The sequence below is a fragment of the Stigmatopora nigra genome, chromosome 20 (assembly GCF_051989575.1).
Source record: "Stigmatopora nigra isolate UIUO_SnigA chromosome 20, RoL_Snig_1.1, whole genome shotgun sequence".
Taxonomy (NCBI): Eukaryota; Metazoa; Chordata; class Actinopteri; order Syngnathiformes; family Syngnathidae; genus Stigmatopora; species Stigmatopora nigra.
In genome coordinates, this window is record NC_135527.1 from 5,031,903 (window position 1) to 5,051,727 (window position 19,825).

The 19,825-nt window shown below is 42.5% G+C and overlaps 3 non-coding genes across 3 annotated transcripts; 1 reads left to right on the forward strand and 2 right to left on the reverse strand.

Annotated features, from left to right (window-relative positions):
• Positions 1-5,011: 5,011 nt before the first annotated feature.
• Positions 5,012-5,093, reverse strand: trnal-uag (transfer RNA leucine (anticodon UAG)). The gene has a single exon. It is a non-coding gene; the product is annotated as a tRNA-Leu (tRNA).
• Positions 5,094-13,122: 8,029 nt separating this feature from the next.
• Positions 13,123-13,195, forward strand: trnaf-gaa (transfer RNA phenylalanine (anticodon GAA)). Its single transcript has one exon. It is a non-coding gene; the product is annotated as a tRNA-Phe (tRNA).
• Positions 13,196-18,260: 5,065 nt separating this feature from the next.
• trnal-aag (transfer RNA leucine (anticodon AAG)) lies at positions 18,261-18,342 on the reverse strand. The gene has a single exon. It is a non-coding gene; the product is annotated as a tRNA-Leu (tRNA).
• Between the last annotated feature and the right edge of the window lie 1,483 nt (positions 18,343-19,825).

Below are 19,825 nucleotides of genomic sequence, written 5' to 3' on the forward strand. Positions count from 1 at the left end.
AGGAATTGAAGAAGGAGCCAGACTTGTTGACAGGGACAAACCTAGATTTAAATGTCACCTGACTCACCATTGTAAGATGTATGATGAAGAAAAGGTCAAAGAAAAAAACGAATCACAAAATTTGACCTCTGCCCTGTTAAAACTCCAACTTTCTAAATTACACCAAACAAAAAAAGACAGGGCAATCTGCCCAGACGTTCCAGGGTTATGACGAGGCCCTAGATGATGGTCAGTTCTATGGTGGATATGGTGGTCGTAGGCGAGGTTTCTCTGGTGGCCAGGGAAGAGGGTACTTGGGACAAGGCCAACAGGGCAACTGTTTTGTGTGTGGCGTTATTGGTCACTAGGCACGTGATTGCCCTAGCCAGCAGCAGCAACAGCAGCAACCATTCCCACAGCAACCACTGCCACAGCAGTGTGGCCCACCACAGCCACAACGGCAGTATGGCCTACCACAGCAACAACGGCCTATGCGAGGTGGAGGACGAGGCACTAGACCATGGCAGCCCCAGCAAACAGCTCAGTCACCTGGACAATATTACCAGGACGAAGTTGATGGGATCCTACATGCTCCGAATAGGGGTGCCCGAGAGGATCAAGAAGCAGTGGTATGGCAAACCCAATGCTTCACATGAAAGTCAACGGCGTACCAACATCAGGTTTGGTGGACACGGGGGTAACGCACTCATCTTTGAACATCCCGCTTGCCCCCAGTTGTCTCTCCTCTTCTGCCGTGACTTTGATCGGCTTCTCGGGTTCTCCTCAAGCTCTGCCTATTACCCAACCTCTCCGAACTGAAATCCCCCACATGAAACAGACTCTACACCACTCCTACATTCATTCACCCCAAACACCTGTGAACTTGATGGGAAGAGACTTGTTGATATCTATTGGAGCTACCATCCAATGTGGGCCGGATGGCCTCACAGTGACTTTACCAAATGGCTCAAAGATTCCGTGTTCACAATCAGCACGAACACGTGGACAATGGTTGATGAGGCCTTTGCAGCAAGAATCGGATGTAGCAACAGTCTATTGGTCACGTCTTGAGCCTGAAACTCCGGCCACTGGGGGACTGTTCTCTGTTCATTACCCGTGGAAATCATTCATTGACTCAATCCGACCTCACCATTCGCCCATGGATGATTTTCATTGTACGTTATTTTATGACACAGATGATGACTTAATCTATCAAGACCGTTTTCAGAAGGTTTTTGGAACACCCTGGCAGTTGAAATCCACCTAAATTTTTGTGGGTCCGGAAGGTGTAGCGTCGTATGTTGATTTGGATAAATCATAAAAAGTGTGGTACAAAATGTGAGATACAGCTGACCCACACATTTCTTTGGCTCTGTCTCCTGGTCATGAAGCTCGCCAACTTGGTCCAATGGTCAAGAAACTTCTTAAAATAATTGACTGGCAGCCCACTGACATCCCAGGACTGACTTATTCCAAAATGCATGACTCTTATCAGATTGACCCACAGACTCCAATAGTAAACTCCTCCATTTTGGAAGAACACATCTTGACTTGAGAACATGGCAGAGAATTGACTGATCACCACCAGACAGAGGATTTGTTGAAAACTATTCCTAACACATTGTGGTCATCAGGACCATTTGATGTGGGCCATTGTGTTAAAATCCCACCTGTAACATTAGAAGTAGATGAGAGTGTCATCATCTTCAGGCCACAATATAGATGGACCTCAGATGCAGACAAAGGTATGGAAAACACTCTAAGTGGACGCAGGTGTGATATAACTTTCAGATTCACAATGGGACACGGCACTGCAAGCTGTACTTAAGGCAGACGGACAGAGTTATCGTATGGCACATAACCTTAGACCTGTAAATGACGCAACGCTGACTCCGATCTTACCAAGACCAGACCCCCATAGGATGTTCACTACGTTTAGTACAGTATACCAATGGTTCACTTGTATTGATTTAGCTAACACTTTTTTTCTGTGTACCTTTACATCCTTCAGCTAGACAGTACTTTGCTTTCACCTATAGCGGTGTCCATATGCAGTATCAGCGCCTGCCACAATTGTTTAAAAACTCACCTGGTATTTTTAATCAATGTCTGAAGAACCTGTTACAAGACCTGACTTTACCTAATGACACTGTTCTTTTACAGCAGGGGTGGCCAACCCGCGGCTCGCGAGCCGCATGCGGCTCTTTGCCCGGTTTCATGTGGCTCTTACGTCCATATCAAAGTTTGTATTTGTGTTTTATTCTTATTTGCGTGTGCGCTTCGCTTGAGTTCAATACGGTATTTTCGTCCAATGCGCATGTGCTTGGGATGAAAATACCTCAAAGTTTCCCAGTAGGAGCAAGGTCATTTGAGTAAACGTTTTTAACAGAGTGGGAGAGCTCCCGTGAACCAGAAGCGACAATGAACAGCGTCGCGCACACAAAAAGTATCCCAAAGATCGAGCGTCGGCTGAAAAAGCCACACCCCCTGCGAGGCAGACCAAGGCGAGAGTGCTCAGCCGGGAGCAGCCAATAGGAGAGCGAGGTGGACACCCACGTGGTGGGCGCGCTAGTTAAAAGCCATTCATAATAAATGACAGCTCACAAGTAGCGAACGTTGCGCAAAAATAGGCTCTGATTTTATGACAGAAGTCCCACTAAGTAACATGCATAGAAAAAGAAAAACGCTATTGTAAATTATTATATTTTTGTTTGCGGACTTGGTTGAACTGAGAGTTTGTCTGTGTGAGACAGTGCACACAATGTTCATTGTTGATAATGACTGGCCTGTGCTGTTAGTACTGTAGGAGTCAATTTATGTCATTACTATGCTGGTGTGTGACATTTACAATAAATCTGTGTGATGTGGCTCTTTGCGGTAACACGGTAAAAAATGTGGCTCTTGGTCTCTGACTGGTTGGCCACCCCTGTTTTACAGTATGTGGATGACCTTTGTATTGCGGCAACTACTTCTGAAATCTGTCTTGAGGTCACTAGGGTGGTCCTACTCAAACTTCATGATCTAGGTTTCATAGTGTCCAAAAAGAAGCTTCAGTGTTGTCGAAAAGAATTAACTTTTCTTGGCCGTATTGTGTCAGCGAGAGGACTGTCCATGTCACCTGAACATCGAAAAACCATTTTATCTCACTCCAGACCCCAAACTGTAAAAGACATGTTGGCATTTCTAGGCCTCTGTGGCTACAGTAGGACCTATATACCATGTTATGTGGACAAAACAAACACCCTTCGTGCTCTAGTCAAAGATGTTCAGAACCTCAGAGCATGACTTGATTGGACAAACGGATGAAGCCTTTGTGTCTCTGATCCAAGAACTGGCCTCGGCGGCTGCCCTGGCCAACCCTGATTTTGATAAACCCTTTTATCTTGATGATGTCTAACTCGGAAACCACAGTAAATGCTGTTTTGTTTCAGAAGGTTTCAGCAACGAGACGGGTATTGATGTATTGTAGCGTTACACTGGATAGTGTTGAACTCCGTCAAACAGATTGTACTCGTTATGCCGCAGGGCTCGCTAAAGTGCTTCTTAATACAGCACATACAGTGATGGGAAACCCCCTATACGTTCTGACTGATCATGGGGTATCGGCGTATGTGGCTTCGTCAGGATTTACCTTATCATCTCTTCAACAGTCTAGACTTTTACGTATCCTAACAGCTCCGAACATCAATTACGTTCACACAGGCATTAACATGGCAGAAAACATCCATCTAGGCCCCCACGAATGTGGTATGTGAGTTAATCACCAAAGGTACGTTCGTGCTGACCTTGCTACCAAACCGCTTACATCCGATCGCATTATGTTTACAGACGGTTGTTGTTGGAGAGACCATTCGGGATGTCTCCAAGCGGGGGCTGCCGTAGTGGAAAGCAGGGGAAATGACTTTGTGCATTGTGCATCCTCTGTCTTGACTACTAATCAGTCTGCCCAAGCGGCTGAGGCGTGAGCACTCTGTTTGGCTTTGGAGACCGCAGCAGGTCATCCGGTTACTGTTTATAGTGATTCGGTGTTTGCAGTTTCAGCTGCTATCATTGACCTTCATGAATGGGCATGCAATGATTACATTAAAGGCAAGGGTCAACCCATTGCACACAAAGACATCATGTTACGCTTGCGTGAAGCCATGTTCCTTCTGTCACAGGTGGCGATTATTAATGTTCCTGGCCACTCAAAGTCCTCATCTTTTACAGCTACAGGTAATCATGCGGCTGACTAGTTAGCCAAGTCAGTAGCTGGATACGTAGTAGATAATGCTTCTAATCTGGTTCTATTGGACACTGCCCATCACTCTGAGACTGTGCATTAGAGTTTGTCTGTGGATGTGGTTCTGGAGGCTCAGCAGTCGGCCTCTCCAGAGGAACGGACTGTGTGGGCGCATGCGGGTGCTGTAAAACGAGGGGATGGTGTATGGGTGGGTCCCATGGGATGCCCTGTACTCCCCATGGGGCCATTATCGGTGTCTGTCTTGACGGAGGCCCACTCACCCGCTCACGTGGGCCCCCAAGCAATGATGACTAAATTGACTAATCGGTGGCACCCATACTTGTCTTCTCTCACCCCTAACTCATAAGTGTCATGATGGAAATTTCCACTAGGCTATCCAAAATTCTATCCTAGTGATTATACTGAATAGAAAGTATGAAGAATACATTCTATACTCCACATTTATCACCAACAAAGTCAAGGTAAAGTTGAACGAATGAAAGAGAAATTGTCAAAAATAATGTACGGCAGCAAAATGTCTTGGCTCCAAGATCTCCCATTGGCTTTGCTCTCTATTCGTCAAACCATCAACAAAACCACAAATTTTGCCCCATTTGGGTCTCATAAAATTTTTATTAGGATGAACGCAACGCTTGAGGCACCATCAGTGGCACAGTGGTGTGCAAACGCGACACTCCTATTAGTGTTTGGGACTCAGCTCTCTCACCAATAGTTTCACATTTTATCTTCAGGTTAGTGAAGGGCCATAAGCACTAGGAACAAAATATACATGTACAGTGAATGAATTATTGGCAGTGGTGGGATTTGAACCCACGCCTCCTGAGAGACTGGAGCCTAAATCCAGCGCCTTGGACCGCTCGGCCACACTACCTTCCATGTCATCAAATGGGGGATTGGGGATCAGTAAATTTTAAATGAACCTTAGACACCCTTATATTTAAATATTGAAATATGTTTTTTGTTACTTGCAATGAGACCAAACCCAATGTATCATTTAAGGCAAATGTCCTTAAAATTGCCTAACTTTTTCTCAAAATGTAGCTTTTCGTTTAGTGTCACGGCTAGCTAGATTCGAATTGGACTTCGAGCTTCTATCTTCACGCTGTGGTATTAAGAGACCAAATTTAACATTATCACCCCTTCTGTATAAATTCTTAATTGAGAACCTGGCAATTTGAGGTACTGAGACAGTAGAGGGTGATACTGCTACAGTATGTTGGCTGCCAACAACCGTAAAACCTATTGAGGAAGAAGAAGAAGGAGGAGGAGGGGAGGAGGAGAAGAAGAAGAAGTTGAAGGAGAACGAGGAGAAGGAGAACGAGAAGTATAAGAAGAAGAAGAAGAAGAAGAAGAAGAAGAAGAAGAAGAAGAAGAAGAAGAAGAAGAAGAAGAAGAAGAAGAAGAAGAAGAAGAAGAAGAAGAAGAAGAAGAAGAAGAACAACAACAACAACAACAACCGGCCTTTGTGTGTCTAAAATACAGAAATAGCACTAGTTATTGACATTGCGGCAAAAAACAGGACGCGCTTAATAGTCGTGAAAATACAGTACATGACCTGATGCATATGAACTTTTTGTCTTTGCAGGTTTCAGGGAAAATGATGGGCAAAAGTTTTTTGGCTTTAAAGATTTCCCCCAAATCAAAGAAGAGGAGTCAGAGTTCCCTCAACAACAAATGAGAGAAGAGCAACTTCCAATCCAAAAGGAGGAACATGATCTGGTCACCTGGTGAGGCCGTGAAGTGGGATGATCTGGGTGTGGCTAGCGTAGGGGTGGAGCCTGGAAAGGCCTCAACTTGGCCTCAAATTATAGAGGAGGAGCCAGAGTTCCCTGAACAGTGCAAAAGAGAGGAGCAACCTCCAATCAAAAATGAGGACTGTGTCAAATGGTCAACTAGTGAGCCTTTCAAGAGTGAAGATGATCTGGGTGTGAGCAATAGAGGGGCGGAGCTTCTGTGTGGCAGCTCAATAGAAGGATGGCGAGCAGAAAATTTAATTGCTCCTTTATCAGATGACAACAACTTGGGGAGACAAAGTTGGAAACCTTCACGTGGTGTCTCCTGAGAGGCCGCTCGCCGCGGCCTGCGAATTCCAACAAATACCACTCAGAGCTGCCAACAAGGACCGTGGCACCCTACGTTTTTCATCCAGCCAGAGACATTTGACTGCCCCCCACCTCCGACTACCCCCCGGATGAAATAATCCGTGTTCCAGTGGCAGCTCTAGCGCTATCTGAGGGCAATCCTCAGGCGCTCGTAGTGCAACAACAACAACAACAACAACAACAACTTGCTTTTTGAAAATGATGATGTCGAAGATATCAAGAAAAATTCCAGGGGCGACAAACTTTACAAATGCTTTCAGTGTAGAAAAACTTTTGGGAAAAAGTCTCATTTGAAAAGACATATAAGGATCTACACTGGGGAGAAATCCTTATCATGTACAGTTTGTGGAAAAATATTTACACACAAGGGAAGATTTAAAATACACACAAGAACCCACACTGTTAAAAAAACATTTTCGTGTTCAGTTTGTGGAAAAAGATATAAAGAGAATGGTCGCTTAAAAATACACACAAGAACCCACACTGGCGAAAAACCAATTGCATGCTCAGTTTGTGGTAAAAAAAATACTGAGAAGGGAAATTTAAACAGACACACAAGAACCCACACTGGTGAAAAAACATTTTTGTATCCAAATTGCGGTATGTAATGCCTTTTCTCACGCAAGCAATATTTACAAGCACACACAAGAACCCACACTGGTGAAAAACCATTTTCTTGTTTAGTTTGCGGTCAAGTGTTCATACACAAAAAAAGCTTAAAATCTCTCGCAAGTAACCACTCTGGTGAAAAACCGTTTTCTTGCTCAGTTTGTTGTCAAGCATTCGCACAGAAGGGACACTTAAATAGTCATGCTAAAATACACACTGGTGTAAAAACACTTTCCTGCTCAGTTTGTGGTCATGCATTCACACAGAAGGGACACTTAAATAGTCATGTGAGAACACACTGGTGAAAAACCATTTTCGTGTTCAGTTTGTGGTCAAAGATTCACACAAATGACAAGCTTAAAAGCCTACATAAGCACCCACACGGATGAAAAAAACATTTTCATGCTCAGTTTGTGGTAAAACATTTAATGACAAGGGAAATTTAAAAAAAACACAAGAAGCCTCACTGGTGAAAAAAAACATTTTCTTGTTCAGTTTGCGGACAAGCGTTCACAAACAAAAAGAGCTTAAGATCACATGCAAGAACCCACACTGGTGAAAAACCATTTTCGTGCTCAATTTGTGGTCATGCCTTTTCTCAACAGCAATCCTTAAAAAGCCACACAAGAACACACACAGGTGAAAAGCCATTTTCGTGTTCAGTTTGTGGTCGACGATTCACACACAAGGAAAGCTTAAAAACCTATTTAAGAACCCACACTGGTGAAAAACCATTTTCTTGTTCAGTTTGCGGTCAAGCGTTCATACACAAAACAAGCTTAGACTCCCACGCAAGAACCCTCACAGGTGAGAAACCATTTTCGTGTTCAATTTGTGGTCAAACATTCGCACACAAGAAAAGCTTAAAAAACATAGGAACCCACACTGTTGAAAAGCCTTTTCTCTAAAGTACCACTTAGAAGGTCACACAAGAACCCACACTGGCGAAAAAACATCTTCCTGCTCAGGATGTGGTCGAACATTTTCCCAAAGGGGAAGCTTAAAAGAATATGTCAGGAGTGGCTGGATTGCCTCTCCTGGCATGACGTCACGATGATTATCAGCTGTGACTAATTACGTGATTAGATTATTTTTGGTATTTAAGCATTATGATTTTCTGTGAACGCTGTCGGATCGTTCTGGTTTCGTTTCCTGTTTTTCCTCGTAGTCATTGCCGTTTTCATTGACGCCACGCCGCATGTTCTTTTCGTTTGTAATGAGTGGTCAAGCCAAGTTGTTTATGTTATGTTACCCCGTTTATTAAATCAACCTACAAGAGCTACAGATCTGCCTCACCTTTCCATTTACTTCGGCGACTCTGCATCTGGGTTCAACTTCCCCTCCGATCGTGTCGCACTACACGATCGTAACAGAATACTTATTAACCCAGACTGTAGAACAATGTTTTCCTGCTCCGTCTGTGGCCACAGATTCACTATAACAGCCCAATTCAAAAGCTGCACAATTCAAAAACATTTTCCAGGCACAGTTAATGTTCCAACATATTCACATAAGGGAACCTAAAAAGAAGACTTAACAAACCACACAGGAGAAAAGCCCATTTATCTCATATTGTGGCAGGAATATCTTAAAAACACAATTACGCACATCGGTCATAGGCCCTTTTCCTGTTCAGCTTCTTGCCAGAGATTTAGTCGAAATGATAGACTTAAAATACGCAAATGTGGTATGATAAACAGTGGCCAATCACGGCTTGGCTTGCTTTATCAATGTCCATATGAAAGATCATTGTAATCGAAGTATTATTGTAATTTGCATTCTGAAAATCCTGGGTTTTAATTCAAATACAGTAATACATTACAGCGGGATCGAGCTAGTATGTCAATTTACTCATATGTCAAGTCAATTCTTCCCATAGAAATTAACAAAATACAAATTGATCTGTTTCCATCCGAGAAAAAAACAAAACAGAATGTTACAATGGAAAAACATCTTAATTGTTCTAATTTTCCACCAATCAGGAACCATTTGGTGTGCTCATATCTCAACTATCTCATATCTCAAGTCCAAAATTTGCTCAAAGTTTTTCTCATACCTCAAATTTTATCATATGTCGGTACATTTGTGTGTCATGGTATTACTGTATAAGCAAATTGAGTGTTGTTGAAGATTTTATTTACCTCACAATTCTATCCGATATAGTAGAGCCTAAATTAGGAAATTAGAAAGTAAATAATCATTAATGTGATGTCTTCACAGTTAAAGACATGCCTAAGAAATTTGAAAAATTGTAGTTTTTGTCTATTAAATTTCCTAGCAAATCCAATAAAAAATTGAGTGTTATTCAAACATACATTTTAATGAAAATTATTTATATATTGAATCTAGGATCTAAGAAACATTAGTATTAATATGGTGTGTGTGAAAGTCTATTAATTTGCGCAAAATAAATAAGTGGTACAATGTACTTTTGTCATACTATAAGATCAATCATGTTTTGAAACCGATTTAACGTGTAATCTTTTTGCTAGTTCCAATAAAGTTCTCTTTTGGGTGAAAAATACTTTTTGTGTCTTTTTGATGACAAAATCAGCTTTCCAATTTCATAGGTGACAAAAATATAGAAACGTTATTTGCTAAGACTTAAAACTAAGAGTAAAATGAATACATTAATTTGAACAATTTGACAAATTCATAAAAAATAAAAGATAGTTTTCTTTCTACAGTGTGAAAATACTGTAACTTCAACATTCCAAATTCAAAGTAAACCTTGAAAGTGGGGTAGTTTTCTTCTGCAAAAAAAAAAAAAAAAATACTGTTCGTAGCGGAGCATGGTTTTGATTCAATGACCTCTGGGTTATGATCACAGCATGTTTCCCGTGCACTACTCTGCTTCTTCTCACTCCAGGTCCCACAAGCTGACTCTTAAAACTAATCAATCAAACCAATCGCACAGATATCAAAGGGAGACAAAGTTGGAAGCGTTCACGTGGTGTCGCCTGAGAGGGGCTCGCTTGGCGCAGCCTGTGAATCCAACAAAATACCACCCAAACCTGCCAACCAGGAATGTGGCACGCTACGTTTTCATCCAGCCGGAGATATTCGACTGCCCCCTCCTCCGGCTACCCCCCCGGATGAACTAATCCGCGTTCCAGTGGCAGCGCTCGCGCGGCTGAGGGTAACCCCTAGGCGCCTGGGTGGCTCAACAACAACAACATAAGTCAAAGGTGCCAACCTCCGCCGACCCCATTTCAGGAGTAGACATGCCCCGATTCCAGAGTGTTTCTAAAGTGAATGCGATTCAGGCAAAATTGTTATAAAATGGAGATAAAAAGAAGCATAGGAAATATAAATCAATCATATTTGTACATTAATTGAAAAACTGCATTTTTGCAATCTATTGAAAAAGTACAGCATAATGAAAATACATTTATGTTTGTGTTTGGGTCCTTCTACGTGTGTTCTATTGTCAGTAATTCCAACTTGTCACGCTGAACACTTGGATGTAGTGCAATGCGCAAATGTCGGTCTTTTTGGCGATGGCTCCAACATGGGATATTTTGTCAAATACGAACCAATAAACTTCTGTGACTGTCTGGGTTTCGTATTAGAGGTTTCATCCAAAATGCCGTTAATTTAGCACTTAACCAGTGACTGGTTGACTTACCAGTCAGTGCTGTGTACGAGTACTTTCTTTAGAACAACCCTGGAAATGATAGGATTTGTTTAAAAAAACTGGTGGTTTAGTCAGCCTTGATAATAGTTACTTCCCTTATGAAAAAAATAAAAACGAGACTGTTAAAGCGATAGGGGTTACCTATGCAATCAATTCCAAATCGATTGCTACGCTGAACTCGCAAAAGTGTAATCATTTGTCGAAACTTGTAACTTGTAATGATTCACATAGCACTCGTGTTACTGAATTCTTCTGGTTTATTGTACAGTTGAATAAAAATGACGGAAGCCATAGCGATGGTGTGAATTTTGAGAACAATTTTGAGGCATTTAAATTGGAAATATGGTACTTTTCCAAAATGGTTGCTTCAAAAAAATTAAAACTTCAGGATTTCTCAAGTTTAAGCAGGTGGTCCGGAGTTTGTGATGCATTTCCGGAGAAATTCCTGGAATTCCAGAGTAGTTGGCTGCCCTGAGATATTAGTGAGACTCGTGGCTTTTTCCAACCTTCTGCTGGAGCCTTTCAGGATCGCCAGTTGAAGAACCTCGGTCTCGGCTGGGGACCGTCATACCACGGTTAGTGCTGCTATTCACAGTCATCCATTTTGCATTTATAAAATTCCATTTTCAAAAAAACGACGTACGAGACATTCGGTGCCGGGATTAACAAAAAAGATACCATGTTGAATTTAAACTTGCAGTTTCGCTAATAGTTTACATTACATATTAGCCTTTGTGGAGCAGGCTGACCAAAATTGTGCTTTTTTCGCCCTTTTCCATTTTTTGGGGGTACGTATTTCTAGTTTTTTTTTCTAGCCGTGAAAAACTACTTCATCTAAAAATGTATGGATATCATGTATCCCACTAAGATGGGGAAAGTTTTCATTTTTGTTGCAATATCTTATGAGAGTAGTTTTTTTACATTCAGGGAGAACAGGGTTGGTTGCCACAAGGGTTGGAATTACCTACATATTTATGAAATAGATGAGCGGGGTGTTATGGATTCACTTGTTCATCCTCTGTATTGCCTATCCTCAAGGGGGTTAAGGGTTTGCTGGGTCTATCCCAGGTAGTTATTAACAGCAGCAAACCTGGGTAATTTTGCACCCTGCAATGAAAATTCACATTTCAAATAGAGTGATGGAAAAAATAAAATTTCCCAAGTTTCTTTAACCCTGGAAAAACTTGTTTCTTTTATAAAGTAGACAATGCACAAAACATACCCTAATAGGTAAGCCATCATTATTTTTGGTTTACATTTTTGCAATATTGATACAAGGATGCGCAACACGGAAGTTGAATGAATTAATTTATTGAAAGTTTCATCTTCCCTCAGCACTAATGTTTGGCTCAATGGAATCAGAAGATATCTTGCCAGAAGAAGACAAGTAACAGAGATAGATGTATTCTGATAAAGGAACAGATTTCCAATTAGCTGACAAGGACATAAATCAATGAATGAAACACAAACAGGATTGAAAAATACTTGCAACAAAATGAATTACTTGAGCTCGTCCAGTATAAATTAACCAATAGTGAATATGCAGTTCAGGGTGGTTTTGTGGTAGGTCTGACCTAAAATAGCTCCAATGGGAAAGCATTGGACTTAATTTCTAAAGTTGCCTGGTTTAATCTTGGGCTTCAGCACTCACTTGGCCTTTATCTAATCAGCTAATAATCCATTTGAGTTCAGTTTACTAGGGACCCTAGAGTAACAGTTCATGTTAATTTTTATTGACCTACTGAAGTGGATAAATCTTTGGTGAGAGAGCATTTGACTGAAGATCTAAAGGTCCCTGGTTCAACCTTAGGCTTTGGCAGTCTGTTGGACTATATCAAACCAGCCAAAACAGCTACAATTCAATTTGTGATCAATTGACTTGTAATCAGTGTGTAAATATGCAGTCTAGGTTGATTTTTGTTCACCTACGTGAGTCAAAGTAAGCCAAGTCCAGTTCTCGAGAGCCCTTATCCGGTCTATTTTTCATAACTCCCTCCACCAACAGACCTGCATCAAATAATCAGTATATTAGGCTTCTGGATATCTTGCTGATGAGATGATCATTTGATCCGGGTGTGTTTGTGGAGGAGATTTGGTAAACAGACTGGATAGGGGCTCTTGAAGACTGGACTTTGCCACCCCCGATCTACAGGTCCCAGAATAAACCCCAATCTTTGGCAGTTCATTGGACTTTGTAAACTCAACCAAAACCATTTAGACTGGAGATCTAAAGTTCCCTGCTTCAACCCCGGGTTTCGGCAGCATATTGGATTTTGCAAACCCACCCTAAAACAGCTGGCAGTCAGTTTAAAAAACGTTTCCTTGCAAGCCATGAGTGGTTTTGCAGTCAAGTTTGACTCTTGTCATCAACATGACCCGAATTGGCTCGGATAGGGAATGTTGGAGAGCGTTCCCTAAATCAACCTTGGGCTTCGTCAGTCATTTTGACTCTCTAAACCAGACCAATATCATTTAATGCTCCAATTGGAATATTATACTAGTAGGCCATGAGTCAATTTACAGTTCAAGTTGTTTTTGGTTTTTATCAATCAGCCGAAGTAGCTCAGTTGGGGGAGCATTAGACTGAAGATCTAAAGGTCCCTGGTTTAACCCCTGGTTTCGGCAGTACTTTTGACTTTGCGAGCTCAGCCTAATTCCGCTGGCAGTCAGTTTGAAAACTGTTTCTTTTTAAGCCATGAGTCGTTTTGCAGTCAAGTTGGGTCCGGAACTGCTCGCATCCTATGTGAGAATCATACCACTAGACCAAGGAGCCTGGGGTTCCCATACAGTGATACTTTTTTTCTCAGGTTACTTTGTGACATATCAACCCCCATAAGAGATCACAATTCGAAAAAAAGCAAGGGCTCATCCGGGAGTTGGACCCGGGACCTCTCGCACCCTAAGCGAGAATCACACCACTAGACCAACGAGCCAGATGTGCTCTTGGAATGACACTTTTTTCTCAGATGGCTTATGTCCGATATCACTCCACCATAGCTCACAAAACAACATATCAAGGTCTCATGCAGGAGTTGGACCCAGGACCTAAGGAATCCTGGGCAAGAATCACACCACTAGACCAACGTGGTATGGGTGTACAAACAGTGACACTTTTCTTCTCAGGTGACTAATGTCCCATATCACTCCACTGTAGATCACAATTCATCAAAGCAAGGGCTCATGCGGGGATTTGGACCTGGGACCTATTGCTCCCTAAATGTGAATTATACCACCAGACCAACGAGCCAGATGTAGTAACACTTTTTTCCCACCATAGATCACCAAACAACACAGCAATGACTCATCCAAGGGTTGGCTTCAGGACCTATGGAACCCTAAGCAAGAATCATACCACAAGACCAACAGGCCATGAGTTAATTGATGAACCTCACACATCCCCATTGCGGCTCCTGGTAGCTCCACCCCCTTTTGCTGCCTTATCAGCAATATTCATTCCAGAAGGAACCAGGTAATTAATGCATTAGATTCGCGTGCCACACATCTACAAATAGAAATTTGTTTTGGAAGGTAAAGTGCCGCCGTTCATCGCCCCAGTCAGTCAGCATGAGCGACTGCCATTGGAGTGGCTGTGATTAACTATCTGTTTGCCAATAATGCAATAACGGAAAAGTTGTGACACATTGAAACACACCCACTCTAGTATTGTAACGGTTTGTAAAAAAAAACGACCCATGGCTTTGCAAAGGTTGAACAAGGTACTGTTAGATCATCACTCCAACACTTTCCCAACTGAGTTACTTCAGACAACTGATAGCCACAACCAACTTGGACTAGAAATTGACTCATGGCTTACTAGTACAATATTCCAATTGGAGCATTAACTGATATTGGTCTGGTTTATAGTGTCTAATGGACTGACGAAGCCCAAGGCCGATTCAGGGAACGCTCTCCAACATTCCCTATCCTAGCCAATTCGGGTCATGTTGGTGACAAGAGTCAAACTTGACTGCAAAATGGCTCATGACTTACAAGGAACAGCTTTCAAACTGACTTCCAGCTGATTTAGGGTGGATTTGCAAAGTCCAATGTGCTGCTAAAACCCAGGGTCATTGTCATGGGGACTTTACACTGATTAACCAGACTTTGCCCAAAGTTTGGTCATTGCCATTGAAACTTGCCACTGATTAATCAGACTTTCCCCAAAGTTTGGTCGTTGCCATGGAAACTTGCCATTGATTAATCCGACTTTGCCCAGAGTTTGGTCGTTGTCTTAGAAACCATACTATGCCTTCTATATAAAGATGAACCCACTGTTCATTCGTGAGAGAACTGCAAGAACATTGCGCTGAACAGGACTTCACTGTTTAACCTCTCTCCCCCCTTTCCACTTTGATAATAAACCTATTTCCTATTAAATTGATCTCACTACTTCTTAATCTTCTCCTCAAGTTGTATTTTCAGATCTATCATACTTGGTTGCCGAAAACCTGAGACCCAACAGCCAACAATTGCCGGAGCGACGACGGGGCACGACGACAGCATCCACCATTGAAAGGGTGAACCAGGCGGACGTTCCCTCGCCACTCCTGTCATCTGGTGACGGGTCCCCGAACTAGGGCAGGTTCAGAACAAGAAAGATTGTGAGTTCACCCTTTGATTTCTGTCAATGTGAAGTTTAATGATTTGAATGAGTATTATCACTGCGGTAGTATTAAAAGTTTGCAGTCTGGGACCAACTTACGGTGAACATAATAGTTTTTGGTCTGGGACCAACGTGCGTAGAACATTATAATTTGTGGTTCGGGACCAACGTACGTAGAGCATTATAATTTTTGGACAGGGACCAACGTAAGTAAATCAAGAATAAGTCAGGGACTTATAGTCTTGGTCTGTTAATAGAGTCAGGGACTCTTCTAAGACAAACTCAGGGACTTTTGGTCTTGGTATAATCAGAGATATTGGGTAAATCACGAAGTATTGAAATCAATTTCAGGTAATTTAGAAAAGAATTGTTGTTTAAACTATTAAGTAAATGATTAATATAGGTCAGAAAGCAACAAAAGAGGTGGGTTAATTGTCAGACTGCAAAATGAAAATCGGGGAGTTACCGGATGTGAAATATATGCAAATGCAAGGTATGGGGAGTTGCCTGTATCTGCCAAGGTTGGTGACGAAACATGGTTTCTGTCCCAATATGAAGGATATGAAAGGTTTGATGAGCTTATAAAGGGAATTGTTAAAGGAAAGGGAGAGGAAGGGGAAGAAAAGTGAGGAAGTTGAGAAACAGTGGTCGGTGTTGAAAATATGGAAAGAACAGTGTGAAACGTCTACAGGACATTGAAAAAATAAGAAAAAGAATAACGAGCGAAAACAAGGTCTCATCACCACCGTGAAAATCAGCCCGGAAGAGGAAACCAACGTTCATCGGAGACCGACACAACCAGAAAATGCCCAAATTGCTGAAAGATTGCCCAACTCTTTTCCTCCAGCGGCGCCCCCCAAAGGTCCCATCCACCCCTCCCTCGTAGGATTGGAATGCCCCCCGAATATGATACCTCCGCCTCACGCCCTGACGACATCATTTTGTCACCAGGCCACACCAGATCCGCCAACTCCTACCGACCTCAAAACTCCTGAGAATATTGGAACGGAAGAGGAGCTCCACAGCCCGCTTTACAAACGATGTTGACAGAAAAAAAGAAATGTCCAAACCTACCCAATGATGTCTGTGGCGAATCCAAGGTGGGGGGGGGGGGGGGGGGGGGGTGGGAGAACAACATTCCATCTTATTGGTCTACCAACCTTGGACCAAGGCCGGATGCCTGGAAGCATGCAAGGGACCCGGAGATGTGGAAGAAAATGCGGAACAATAGGCCAGAAAATTCTGTCAGTTAGAGGCATCCTATAACCTGTATGGAGCTGAAGTGGAGAAAGCCTTAAAGAACTCACTGAAACATAGATTGGGCAGAGTCAGAGAGAGATTCACAGGAAGTGATGTAGGGGGAAACATATTAGCCTACGACCCCCATGCCCTAACCGGAGAAATAGAAAAGCTAATAGGAAGAGCATGGACAATGTTCCAGAGACCCTCTGATTACCAAAGAATAAGGACATGTAGGCATAAAGAGGGCGAGACGACAAATTATTACTATGCCAGATTAGAAAGCTGTGTCAAGTCCAACAGCCGCATGATGGATGACGACGATGAAAATGGCCCATTCCGAGTCCAGTTTAAATAATGCTTTATCCAAGGACTCCAAGTTCCCATTTCTGGATTCATCAAAATACACTTTGTCACCTACAAGACTGCCTCATCCGCTGAGATACTCCATTGGGAAAGCCACGCAGAGGAGAACATTCGCTCCAAGAAGGAAAAGGCCCAGGTGACAGCCAGCGCACAAATGATAACCGAGTTGCTTCAAGCCACCAGCATGTCGGCTTCACCTTTGGCAACAGGAAGTTAACCCCCACCAGATTGCCACAAGGATTCTGCGACAGCCCAACCATATTCTCCACAGGGATCCAGAGATCCATGAGTTACCATCCACATCCAAAGTCCACACAACTCCTCAACTATGTGGACGACATCCCAATTGCAAGCCCATCAGCAGAAGAAAACCGAAAACAGTCCGTCAGAGTGTTCCAACACCTGGAAAAGACGGGGAACAAGGCCTCGTTACCTAAACTTCAATTTTGCCAGATTGAAGTCACATTTTTGGGACATCTCTTGTCACAAAAAGGTCGAAGGATAACGGACAACAGGAAGAAGCCCGTCAGAGATGCCCCCAGACCCAAGACCAAGAAGCAAGTCTTGGCTTTCCTTGGGTTAGCCAACTACTGTCGAGGATGGATCCTTCACTTCGCACAAATCACCCAGCCACTATTGGACCTCATGAGTGACAAAGACCTCAACCTGTCAGATCCCATAGAATGGACTACAGCTGCTGAAGAAGCTTTCCACACCATTAAACAAGCCATACTATACTCATCCGTCATGGGCCTGCCAGAGTACACCAAGCCATTATATCAAATTCATGAAGTCTGCCCTTCTCCAACAACATGGTGCATGTAAATAGCCATATGGGGCCGTATAGGCTATTTGACCGGTTACCAGCTAAATAGCCCCTGCGACTACTTGACCGGATACCGGCTAAGGAGCCACTGCCTTTAGGTTTAGCCTGCTATTAACTATCAAAGGTGCCTCCAACAGAATTTACGTGTGGGAGTGTTCCACGAAGAACAAAAGTTGTTCTTAACAGACTAGAAGGTGGGTTCACTTTTTTACATTTATATATTTTCTCAGTGTGCAACAAAAGGGCTTTTTGTTCGCTGCAATTGATTTTTTTTAAATTCTCAAGTCGACTGAATGTACAAGCTTGATTTAAAGACAATTTAACAGTGTTTAAAAATACATTTAACAAACCACGTTGGTGACAAACCTTTTTACTGCTCAGGCAAAAGGTTTAGTCAGAAGGTAAAAGCAAAGAGACACATATGTCTTGGATGGTGAGCAGTGGACAATAACGATTGTCTGTCATCCATGATGGCTTTAACACAGAACAAATGTATTTTGAGGATGTTACCAAACACAGTGGTGGGAAACCACGGGCCTCCTATTAATGCACCCGGGACTTGGCTCCCTCCCAAGTAGTTTTCACATTTTAGTTGAAATGTTAGGGAAGAGCTATTTGCACCCAATTAAAAGAGACTTAAGCAGCTCAGAAGATATTGGCAGTGGTGGGATTTGAACCCACACCTCCTGAGAGACTGGAGCCTTAATCCAGCGCTTTAGACCACCCGGCCACACTGCCTTGGATGAGGCTGTGGGAGTCTTCCACAAACCTAAAGCAATCTATCCCAGATCTCTGAGGGTGCAGTGGAACACCCGGCTGACTTGCAGGCAGGCGTGGCCTCAATTCCCAATAGTGTCGGTATGATTATGAGTGCAAAAGGTTGTTTGTGCCCTACGGCTTACTGGTGTTGTCTGCCTTTCGCTTGAAGTCTGGTGGGATAGACTCCATCAACCCCCGCAACATATGCCCGGATGTGTAGTATAGGGCCCCTATCAAATTTGTTTACCATGCCTCCCTTCATCAACACGCCTGAATCAAATAATTGGGATCGTTTACATTACATTAGCGTGCCCAACTCCAGCCCTCGAGGGCCCGTATCAAATTTGTTTTCCATGTCTCCCTCCATCAACACGCCTGAATCAAAGAATTGGGATCGTTATCAAGCTACTGGACGATGAGTTGACCATTTGGTTCAGGTGTGATAGAGGAGGGAGATATGAAAAAGAGACCGCAAAGGGGCCCTCCAGTACCGGAGTTGGGCATCCCTCTATAGTTAAATTACTGTCATTTTGGTGTCATGAGAGACACTAATGCTAATCCTGAAGAAGATTGCCAATTTTTAATGTTTAAAAATAGTATCATTGATATTAAGATAATACATTTTTCTAACCTATGAGAAAAAAGATATCTGATTCAATTATTGACATTTAATTAAATAGGCATCTATGATAAACAACGTTATAAGGGAAGATACATCAAGACTTCCTCTCGGTCTCCGAAATATCCTCCCGAACAGTAATTTCTCGTACGGCTTTAAAGCCATGAATTAAAACAATTACAAGGTTATTGATTAATCCAACAAGCGTAAGCAAAGACAACATCTCCAATTATAATAACAATTAAGGTATTTAACAATAATAAAAAGAGGAAACTAAAAACAAACTTCATTTGAATTTAAACAATCACGCCTTTACACGGCATAACAATTACATAAAGAAACGCGAAGGGCATCACGATGTAGGAACACTATGCGAGTGTTCCCGGAAGTGATTGATATCCATCTGCTGGTACAAGAGTCCTTGACGGATCTTCGCTGCAAACCCAGATCAACAGTCCTCGGAGCCCCGGTCTGGGTGAGATGTCAGGTCAACAGTCCTTGGCACGAGGACTCGATGACTTGTTAAGACCCCGAGTTCTCTTCAGACAATTTAAAGAAGCTTTCATACAAAAATGATTAAATGCACACATACATAATATAATTATCGAATATGTGAAGTATGAATGTATTTTATGCTTATTATTATGTCTTTTGGTTTATATAGTGTAGTCACTAGAATAGAATTTTGCATGCACCGTGGAAACTTCCATCATGACACCTTTTAGTTAGGGGGGTGTCATCTATCACGACACTCCCGTTTCTTTGTTCACTTCTTCCCGCCTATAGTTTGTACCTAGGTCACATGACCCTTTGTTAATAAAACTAGCTCAACTGTTGGAGGTA